Consider the following 12,144-nt stretch of genomic DNA (forward strand, 5'->3'; position numbering starts at 1 on the left):
TTGGCAGTTTGATTTGTATGGCACTAAACAAGTAGAGTTGTCATTTTTTATTATATTAGGCCAGCCTACCCATGAGCAATTGATATTTTTCCAATTATTTAAATCTTACTTATTTGCATGAAAAGTGTTTTATAATTATATTTATTTAGTTCTTGGTTTAGTCTTTCCTGATGGACACCCAAATATTTTATTTTGTTTATAGTTCTTTCAAATGGATTTTCTGTTTCCACTTGTTGCTGATGGACTTTGTAGGTAATATATAGAAATGTTGACAATGTGTGTAGGTTTATTTCATATCCTGAAACTTTACTAAAGCAGTGAATTATTTCCAGTAGGTTTTTGAATGACTTTCTAGAATTCTCTAAGTATACCATTATATCATCTGCAAAGAGTAATAGTTTTATTTTTTCATTGCCTATTCTAGTTCTTTTGATTTATTTTTCTTTTCTTATTGCTAAAGATAACAGTTAGAGTAAAATGTTGAAAATTAGTGATGATAATGGGCATACTTGTTTCACCCCTAATCATGGAGAATGCATCCATCTTCTCTCCATTACAAACAATGCTTGCTTTTGATTTTAGATAGATACTGTTTATTATTTTAAAGAAAGGTTTCTGTATCCCTATGCTCTGTAGTGTTTTTCATAGGAATGGGTCCTATATTTTGTCAAAATTTTGTTTTCTGGATCTATTGAGATTATTATATGATTTCTGTTTGTTTTTTTATTGATATGGTCAATTATGGTAATAATTTTCCTGATATTGAACAACCCCTACATTGCTGGTGTAAATGCCACTTCACCATAGTGTATTATCCTGTCAATAAATTGCTGTAATTTCTTTGCTAATGTTTATTTTTTTTAATTTAATTTTTATTTAATAATTACTTTATATTGACACTCGTTTCTGTTCCAATTTTTTTTCCCTCCCTCCCTCCACCCCCTCCCCTAGATGGCAAGCAGTCCTTTATATGTTGGATATGTTGCAGTATATCCTAGATACAATATATGTTTGCAGAACCGAACAGTTCTCTTATTGCATAGGGAGAATTGGATTCAGAAGGTATAAATAACCCGGGAAGAAAAACAAAAATGCAGATAGTTCACATTCGTTTCCCAGTGTTCTTTCTTTGGGTGTAGCTGCTTTTGTCCATCGTTTATCAATTGAAACTCAGGTCTCTTTGTCAAAGAAATCCACTTCCATCAAAATATGTCCTCATACAATATCGTTGTTGAAGTGTATAATGATCTCCTGGTTCTGCTCATTTCACTTAGCATCAGTTCATGTAAGTCTCGCCAGTCCTCTCTGTATTCATCCTGCTGGTCATTTCTTACAGAACAATAATGTTCCATAACATTCATATACCACAATTTACCCAGCCATTCTCCAATTGATGGGCATCCATTCATTTTCCAGTTTCTAGCCACTACAAACAGGGCTGCTACAAACATTTTGGCAACTACAGGTCCCTTTCCCTTCTTTAGTATTTCTTTGGGATATAAGCCCAATAGAAACACTGCTGGATCAAAGGGTATACACAATTTGATAATTTTTTGGGCATAATTCCAGATTGCTCTCCAGAATGGTTGGATTCGTTCACAACTCCACCAACAATGCATTAGTGTCCCAGTTTTCCCGCATCCCCTCCAACATTCATCATTATTTTTTCCTGTCATCTTAGCCAATCTGACAGGTGTGTAGTGGTATCTCAGAGTTGTCTTAATTTGCATTTCTCTGATCAATAATGATTTGGAACACTCTTTCATATGAGTGGTAATAGTTTCAATTTCATCCTCTGAAAATTGTCTGTTCATATCCTTTGACCATTTATCAATTGGAGAATGGCTTGATTTCTTATAAATTTGAGTCAGTTCTCTATATATTTTGGAAATGAGGCCTTTATCAGAACCTTTAACTGTGAAAATGTTTTCCCAGTTTGTTGCTTCCCTTCTAATCTTGTTTGCATTAGTTTTATTTGTACAAAGGCTTTTTAATTTGATGTAATCAAAATTTTCTATTTTGTGATCAGTAATGGTCTCTAGTTCATCTTTAGTCACAAATTTCTTTCTCCTCCACAAGTCTGAGAGATAAACTATTCTATGTTCCTCTAATTTATTTATAATCTCGTTCTTTATGCCTAGGTCATGGACCCATTTTGATCTTATCTTGGTATATGGTGTTAAGTGTGGGTCCATTTTGCTAATGTTTATTTAAAATTTTTCCATCAATATTTGTTAGAAAGATTGATCTATATTTTTTTCCTCTTTTTTGGCTCTTCCTGTTTAGGTGTCAGTACCATGTATTTGTCATAGAGGGAATTTGTCAGGACTGTTTACATATTTTTCCAAATAGTTTACATAGTATTGGGATTAATTGTTCTTTAAAAGTCTGCTAGAATTCACTTGTGAAACCAAATGGGCCTTGTGATTTTTTTTTTAGGGAGCTCATTAATTATTTGGTCAATATATTTTAATAAAATGTGTTTATTTAAGTAATTTATTTCTTCTTTTGTTAATTTGAGCAATTTGTGCTTTTGCAAATCTTCATCCATTCCAGTTGGATTGTCAGACAGAGTTCGGCAAAATAGCTTCTAATCACTGCATTATTTTTTTTTTGATTGGTAATAAATTCACCCTTTTCATTTTAATTCATTCAATGATTTTTTTCCTTTCTTTTTTCTAATGAAATTAACCAGAAGTTTACCTTTTGGTTTTTTCCCCCATAAAACCAACTTCTATTTTTAGTTATTACTTCAATAATTTTCTTAGTTTTAATTTTGATAATCAATCCTTTGAATTTTAGAATTTCTAATTTGGTATTTAATTGAAGGATTTAATTTGTTCTTTTTCTAGATTTATTAGTTGCATGTCCAATTCATTGATCTCCTCTTTCTCCATTTTATTCATGTCGCTATTTAGAGATAGCTAAAAACCACTTTGGCTGCATCCCATAGGTTTTGATATGTTGTCTCATTATTGTAATTTTCTTGGATGAAATTATGGATTGCTTCTGTGATTTGTTATTTGACCTACAAATTTTTTTAGAATTAGATTATTTCATTTCCAATTGATTCTTATTCTATCTTTCTCTGGCCCTTTATTGAATATAATTTTTACTGCAATGTGATCTGAAAAGGAAGCATTTATTATTTCTGTGTTTCTGCTTTTGATTGTGAGATTTTTATGTCCTAATATATGGTCAATTTTTGTGTAGGTTCCATGTACTGCTGAGAAAAAAAAAAAAAAAGTACGTTCCTGTCTCTATTCCACTTTCTCCAAAGGTCTATTATATCAAGGTGTTCTAGGATCTTATTATACTCCTGAGTTTCTTTCTTCTTTATCTTGTGTTTAGATTTATCTGAAGGGGGGAAGTTGAGGTACCCTGCTAATATAATTTTGCTGTTCTTTTCCTTATCTAACTGGCTTCATATATTCTCTAGGAATTTGCATCCCCTACCACTTTGTAAAGTACATTTAATATCATTACTACTTCATTTTTATGGTAACCTTTATCAATATGTACTTTACTTCCTTAGCACTTTTAATTAGATTCATTTTTATTTTAACTTTATCTGGGATAAGAATTACTACCTTTGCTTTTTTTTTAATATCAGCTAAAACATAATAAATTTTGTTCCAGCTTTTTATCTTTACTTTGCGTGTGTCTCTACATCAAATATGCTTCTTCTAAACAACATATTGTAGGAGTCTATTTGTAATCCGTCTTGCTATTTGCATCTGTTTTATGGGACAGTTAATCCCATTCACATTCCCAGTCATGACTACTAGTTCTCTTTTTCCCTCCATCCTATTTTCTCCTTTCTATATACTTTTGTTCTCTCCTTCCACCTTGTCTTTTTTTAGTGTTTTGCCCTCATCCTATTCATTACCTCTTCTATCACTCCTCTTCCTTTCTCTTATTTTTTTTCCTAGTGTTTCTGCCCTCCCTTCTAATCTGTCCCTGCCTTTTCTTTCCTCTTTCTTCTTATACTTCTTTATAAGATTAGATAAATTTCTATATCCAAATGAATGATTAAGTTATTCCCTCTTAGAGTCAAAACTGATGAGATTAAGTTTTACACAATGTTCATCCCCATTCCTTCTTTTCCACAATAGATCTTTTGTGTCTCTTCATGTGATCTAATTTGTCCCATTATATAGAACCTTTCCTTTTCCAATAAAGACCTTTTTCCATTTCTTAATGTCTTTTTCTTGGATATCCATGCATCAAAATCCATTCACAACCACATCTTCTATTCCTTTAATGCTCCTCTCTGTCTGCCACAGTAACAGATACATTTCTCAAGAGTTCCAGATATAATTTTCTAGGGATGAAATCCCTAGGGATGTAAACAGTTTCACCACACATACATACATATGTATATATATACATACATATGTATTTATGTATATATATACATACATATGTATGTATGTATATACATATATATTTATGTATGTGTATATATATGTAAATTGCAGTATATGAATGCTATTGAATATTACTGTTCTTTAAGAAATGACCAGCAGGATGAATACAAAGAGGTTTGGAGAGACTTACATGAACCGATGCTAAGTGAAATGAGCAGAACCAGAAGATCATTATATACTTCAACAATGATACTGTATAAGGATGCATTCTGATGGAAGTGATGATATCTTCAACAAAGAGAAGATCTAACTCAGTTCCAATTGATCAATGATGGACAGAAGCAGCTACACCCAGAGAAGGAACACTGGGAAATGAATGTAAACTTTGCATTTTTGTTTTTCTTCCCTGGTTATTTTTCCCTTCTGAATCCAATTCTCATGTGCAAAAAGAGAACTGTTCAGTTCTGCACACATATATTATATCTAGGATATACTGTAACATATTTAACATGTATAAGACTGCTTGCCATTTAGGGGAGGAGGTGGAGAGAGGGAAAGGAAAAATCGGAACAAAAGTGAGCACAAGGGATAATGGTGTTAAAAAAAATTATCCAGGTATATGTTTTGTCAATAAAAAGTTACCAAAAAAAATGCTTTTACTATCATAAAAAATAAAAATAAAAATAGCTGCACAAAAAATAGAAAGAGAGAGAAAGAAAGAAAAATACTATCCAGGTTCTTTTCTTAGTCATGGTCTTTATGCTGACAAATAATTTTTAAATTGTCTTTTTTGCATTTATTTTTCAGGTTGGTTGTTTTTCTAATGAAGTATTTCAAATTTTCTTACCTTTTTTTTTTCATTCTTTTTAGTGTGTTTGATTGATTGTTGATGTCTCATAGATGATTAGCTTCCATTTCTTATTATTTTAATGTGTGATTTTCTCTAGTTAGCTTTTGTATGGCTTTTCCCATTTGGTTAATTCTATTTTTTAAGGTGTTGTTTTCTTCAATGGATTTTTTTTTGCACCTGGCCCATTGTATTTTTAAGGAATTGCCTTCCTTTCCCAAGCTGTTGATTCTCTCTTACATTCCTCCCATTTCTTTTCTCATTTTTTCTTTTACCTCTCTTACTTGCCTTTTCAAGTCTTTTATGATCATTTCTAAGAACCCTCTTTGGGCTTGAGACTATTTGATCTCACTTTTGACATTTCTTCTATGGACATTCTGTCTTCCTCTCAGTTTGTGTTTTGGTCTGGTTTATATTCTTTATCTATTTTTCTTATCTCCCCCACCCTCTTTCTCTCCCTCTCTCTCTCTCTCTCTCTTTCTCCTCCCTTCTCCCTTCTCCTTTGATTGCTTTTACTTTCTGAGAGGCAACTGGGCTTAAATCATTTGTCCAGGTTCACACAGCTAATAAGTGTTAAGTGTCTAAGACTGGGGGCAGAGCCAAGATGGCAGAGAGTAGACAAGTTTTTATTTGGCTACTCCTGGTGTTCCTTAGTTTACTGTAATTAAACCTCAGTACTGGTTTTGAAGTGACAGAACCCAAATTTCTGCTGTATTTTGTCTAAGAGCCTTGCTTATGGATGCTACACCACCTTGGCTTCCTGTACTGAGCCTGCATTCAGCCACTTACCCTCATGCCTGATGGAAAAAGAAGTTCTTCTAAAATATTTTCTGTTGGAAATTTGGGTTCTGTCTATGATCAGAGTTAAAAGAAAAATGGGGAAAGGAAATGAGAAATTTTTAAATAGTTTGGAAAATTAATTATCTGAAGAAAACTACTTAAAAATAGATGTATTGGAAGGGAAAAATCATATAACTCCTTATAAAATAGATATAATGAATTTTAAAAAAAAACAACTCTTTGAAGAACAACATCCTTTAAGAGAAAAAAAAAAAACAATGAACCAAACACCTCATTTAAAAGTTCAATTGTCCAAATGCAAAAAGAGATCAACTGAAGAAAATAATTGACTAAAAATTAGAACTGAAAAATTGGAAGTGAATGACTCAATGACACTTCAAGGATAAGTAAAAAAAAAAATTAAAAAAAATTAAAATTATAGAAGAAAATGTAAAATACTTAATTGGAAAAAACAACTGACCTAGAAAATAAATCTAGGAGAGACAATTTAATAATTAATTAATCTCCTGAAAACCATGATGAAAAAGAAATAATCAATGAAAATTGCCCTAAACCTAGAGGGTTAAATAGTCATTGAAAAAATTGACCAATCACCTTCTGAAAGAGACTCCAAAATGAAAACTCCAAGGAACATCATAGCTAAATTTCAGTATTATCAGATCGAGAAGAAAATATTGCAAGCATCCAGAAAGAAACAATTAAAATATCAAGGAGCCACAACCAGGATCTAGAAGTCTCCACTTTAAAGGATTGAAGAACCTAGAATATGATATTCCAAAAGAGAAAAAAAAATGGATTGCAGCCAAAAATCAACTATCCAGCAAAATTAAGCATTGTTCTTCAGGGGAAGAAAGATGGGCATTCAAAGAAACAGGTGAATTTCATTCATTTCTGATGAAAAACCAGATCTGAACAAAAATTTTGATATCCAAATAGAGAACTCAAGAGAAGCACAAAAAGGGAAAAAGGAAAGAAAACAAATTCTTTTAAAAGTTAAGCCTACTGTATCCCTATGTGGGAATATGACATGCTTAACTCTTTAAATCTGTATCTCTGTTATGAGTATACTTAGAGGATGCAGGTATGATATAATTTTAGGGTGATAATATATATAAAAACAAATGAAAGGAGGAAAGGATATTCTACTGGAAGAAGAGAAAATATAGTTAAAATTGGTCAAATTATATCACATGGAGAGGCAAAAAAAGACATTATCATTGAGGGAAAAAAGGGATAGTGATGAGCTTTATGTGAAATTTACACTCATAAGAGTTGCTTCAAAGAGAGAATATCAGACATTAAGTTTATTGTCCTACCCTATAGGGAAGTTGTAATGGGCTAGAATTGAGTTGATGCACTGAGGTCCCAGCACTTAAGACTAATTACTAATTGGACAATACTCTATTAGCATATTCTTGGAGAAAGAATGACCCTTCCCACTACTCTGTGCAGGTTTGATCTGTTAGTGTATAGAAAAACTGACGAGGATTTAGAGAGTGGAGTAGGACAAGTGAGGTGGCTTGGAGCAGGAGAAGAAAGAGGAGATTCCTGTGTGCATGAGCTTCCTCACCCTCTGATAAAGAATAAAAATCAAGGACTTTCACTTATCCTGACTCCAGCTGATTTTAAAGTATCCAGGGTGCTAACATGGTCATTACATTTGGAGCCCATCGTGGAACCAAGGACCCTATTTTCACTGAAGAAGTCTCTGGTGACCAGGAAATTATGTGAGTATTTTAATAGACAAACAGGGAACTTACTTTGTTGAGGGCTAAACTAGTAACCTTTTCTGGCTGAAATGGGCAGATGTTAGGAAAAGATTCTCCTCCATCCCCAGATCCACCCTCACCCCCACCCCAAAGGGGTGCTATAGAAAGCATGCTCAACTTGATCAAGGGGCAAGGTTTAATTATAACTTGGGAACAGATAGCTATATTCTTGGGTACATTAGAACACACATCCGCTTGGTTCTTAGAGGAAGAAGAAATTGCACCAGATAATTGGAAACTGGTGGGACAACAACTATGTGAATACTACAATGATAAAGGTTCTCATTCAATTTCCATTGAAGCATTCTATGTATACAACATAATACAGTTGGCCTTAAAGAATCCTGTAAGCTATAGAAAAAAGAAAAGTATAGGAACAGCAAGATGAGGAAGTCTGAGGAAAAAGAGGAAGACAATGAGCAGATTAATGGCTATATCCCCACAGGGCATAGAGATTTAAGTGAAGTTCAAGGGTGTGATGACTTTCCATCCCACCAGGAAGCTTCAGCCTGTCTACAAAGCATATAATTGACCCTCCTCCATCAAATCCACCTTGCAGGATGGAAGGAGGAAGAATAGTGGGAGGGGCAATGATGCCACCAGCACTTCTCCCCCAGGAACCATCCCTTCCTATGATTAGATTGCAAAAGGCAGTACTTAAGGCCACTGAGGAAGGGAAGGATATAGGTGAGTTAAAACTACAAATTTATCCTGTGATTCAACAGTTTAACTCTTCAGGTCAAGAAAGTAGAAGATTTTTTGATATAGAAATCCTCAAAGACCTGAAAAAGGCTTGCACTCTTTATGGAGCTACATCAGCTTATGTTAATATGTTATTACAGAATTTGGCTTTTGAAATCTTGACCCCTAATAACTGGAAATCTATAGCAAGGGTATGCCTAGAACCTGGACAAAGCTACTTGTGGCTTTCTGAATATAGTAAGCTCTGTAGGATACAAGCCCAACAAAATAGTCAAAGTGCCATTCATGCTGCAATCACCTGTGACATACTAACAGGTGTAGTTTCCTATGCAGACATCGCAGTCATATTAATTATTCCATAGCAGCATATGAGCAAATTGCTGCTAATGCTATCAAAGTGTGGGCTTCTCTACACTGTTGGAATCCTTACTAACTGCTAAGTAATTAGAGTTGATCTAATCTTACAAGAAGATGTTTTGGGCAGAACCTGAAACAAGGTACTAAGTAGAACTAATTAATACAAGGCTTGTGTTCACACCTTTACTCATTGGAGTTCAATGAATTCATACCTCCCTTGAAGCTCTTTGGGCCAGAGAGCACTATGGGAGAAAACCCATAATCCCTCTCTCTGGAAGGAGCATAAATAGGCCAATGGGCCAGTCGAGGAAGTTCTTCAGAGTAAGAAGCTACAAGTCGAGATTTCACCGGAATGACATGAAGAGTTGGAGCTGGCTGGAGGCTGAAGAAAGCAGAGGCAGAGGCTGAAGGACCAGACCTTTGGATTTGGCAACATTCGGAGAGAGCTCTTGGAACCAAGCAGAGAGATTGGCCTCTAAGCTAACCGGGCTATATTGGAGATAATAAAAGATCTGAACTTTTATCACCTGGCTGCGTTTTGAGAAGAAAAAGCTCACCACATTTTGGCGCCCGAACAGGGACCGATTCAGATCCATCTGAACTAGATCACAACACTTTGGCGCCCTGAACGTGGGACTAACAGATCCCTCAGTGGATTTCAGTGGAAAAGCTACGATCCTGATTCAAGTGGAAAAGCCTCTGATCCTGATCCAGTGGAAAAGACTCTTCAACCCAGAAATTAGGGTGAGTGCAACAAAGAAATTTTGTTAGAAGAGTTAAAGTAGAATTTCAGCTAAAATGGGATAGATATTTAGAAAACAGCCTGTTTCTGTTCAAGGAAAATGTTTAGAGAGCATTGTCAAAATTATGGAAAGCCAAGGTTTAATTATAATTTTGGAGCAGATCACTGAACTTTTAGAAATTGTTAAATACATATGTCCTTGGTTTTCTACAGAAAAGGAATTAGATTTAGATGAATGGAAATTAATTGGAGAAAAACTGGGTGAATGCTACAGATCTAATTCAAACTCAATGCAGTGGACATTAGAAAGAGAGGATCTTTTTTATAATAGAAATGGACCTGACTCAATTTCCAAAGACATAATTAATACATATAATGTAACACAATTGGCTATAAGAAGTTATTTAAGTGATAGAATGAAGAAAAGGAAAGTACAGGAGGAAGAAGTGCCAACTTTACTAGGTGAAAAGGAGGACGAATCAGATGAGAATGGAGTTAATTACAATTCTGAGTATGATACTTCACAGCAGGAGGAATTAGGTGATTCCACATCTCATGACCCTCCCCCCGCAATTAACCCTTCATGGGTGGAACAAGGGGGGAGAGAGAGAGACAGAAATACAGTCAGCTCCTCCTGTAAAGCAGAATTTGACAAGATTAGAAAAAGCATTAATTAAAGCAAAAAATGAAGGAGAAGATATATCTGATTTTGTAAATGCATATCCTGTGATTGAAGAGCTCAACTCCTCAGGTCAAAAAGGGAGAAGATACACTCCTTTTAATTTGGAAAAAATTAAAGATTTGAAAAAGGGTTGCACTCTTTATGGGGCTACATCATCTTATGTGAAGATGTTACTGGATAATTTGTCTTATGAAATCTTAACCCCGAATGACTGGAAATCCATCACTAAAACATGTCTTGAACCGGGACAAAATTTATTGTGGCTTTCAGAGTTTCATGAATTATGTAGGATTCAAGCCCAACGCAATAGGCAAACAGGAGCTATTGTACAAGTTGCTTTTGACCAACTAACTGGAGAAGGTCAGTATGCAGAGAGTTCAGAACAGATTTATTATCCCATAACAGTGTATGAGCAAATTTCTAAGGCTGCAATAAAAGCTTGGAATTCTCTCCCTGGACAGAAAGATGGAAATAATGCTTTCACAAAAATAGAGCAAGGTCCCAACGAACCTTTTGCAGATTTTGTGGGACGTTTACAAACAGCTGTAATAAGAACCATTGGAGATAATGCAGCAACAGAAATAATGACTAGACATTTGGCTAAGGAAAATGCCAATGAGGTTTGCAAAAGAATTATATGGGGGCTAGACAAAGATGCTCCTTTAGAGGAAATCATAAGACGCTGTGCCACAGTGGGCACAAATGCTTATTATGCCCAGACTATGATGAACATGGAAAGACAAGGTCCTTCTTGGCAGAGGAATTCTAGAGAAACTCGTCGATGTTTTCAGTGCAGAAAAATTGGACATCTAAGAGCCCAATGTAGATACAGAGATACAATGAGAAGACAGGGTGAGAGAAAACCCAAAACCCCATGTCCAAAATGTAACCGAGGCTTTCACTGGGCCTCTAAATGTATATTGACCCAGAGGAAGGAGAGGCAAGGCCCAGCTCCAAAGTATCAATCAAAGGACAGGTGGGGCATGATAGCAGCTGAGGTTACACCCAGAGAGACTTTAGAAATTCAGAACTCTGATGTCATCAACCAACAGAAAAGCAATCAAGATTACAGTTGGGAAGAATACAGGCCTTTTAAGACAACAAGGCAATATCCAGTGCAAATGGCTCCAATGTAATTACCAGATGATGAGGAGAAATCCCAAATTTGGTAAATAGAAGGGAATTAGGTTAATTGCTTGGGGAAAAGGATCTGCTTATATTTCCACAGGTGGAAAAGGCTAACAATGAGACTGTCAAAAGAACTTTAAAATTTTCAGCGTTCAGTTCCTGAAAAACCAGCAAGAATCACTGGATTCCCTGAGATGAACAATTGTTGATGAGACTTTTTGCAGTACTTCAGAGCTTACAGGAATTATTAGCTTCCTGGCACATGAACTAATGGACAATGGATTCCTTATGGACTATTTCTAGGACTTATGGACACAGATAAATTTTCAGGTTGATTCATGTTATTTGTTACATTACTATTAGCCTGTGTTATATTGCTATGTGCTTATGTAAATTATGTATAATGCCTCCCATATTGATGGATTTATGTATACCATGTATATCTGTTACAAAGTTCTGGCCCATATTGATGGATTTATGTGTACCCCCTCAGAAACCCCCTATGTTTTAAAACAAAAGAAAGGGGGAGATGTTGGAATCCTTACTAACTGCTAACTAATTAGAGTTGATCTAATCTTACAAGAAGATGTTTTGGGCAGAACCTGAAACAAGGTACTAAGTAGAACTAATTAATACAAGGCTTGTGTTCACACCTTTACTCATTGGAGTTCAATGAGTTCATACCTCCCTTGAAGCTCTTTGGGCCAGAGAGCACTATGGGAGAAAACCCATAATCCCTCTCTCTG

The sequence above is a fragment of the Antechinus flavipes genome, chromosome 4, assembly GCF_016432865.1.
Source record: "Antechinus flavipes isolate AdamAnt ecotype Samford, QLD, Australia chromosome 4, AdamAnt_v2, whole genome shotgun sequence".
Classification (NCBI taxonomy): domain Eukaryota; kingdom Metazoa; phylum Chordata; class Mammalia; order Dasyuromorphia; family Dasyuridae; genus Antechinus; species Antechinus flavipes.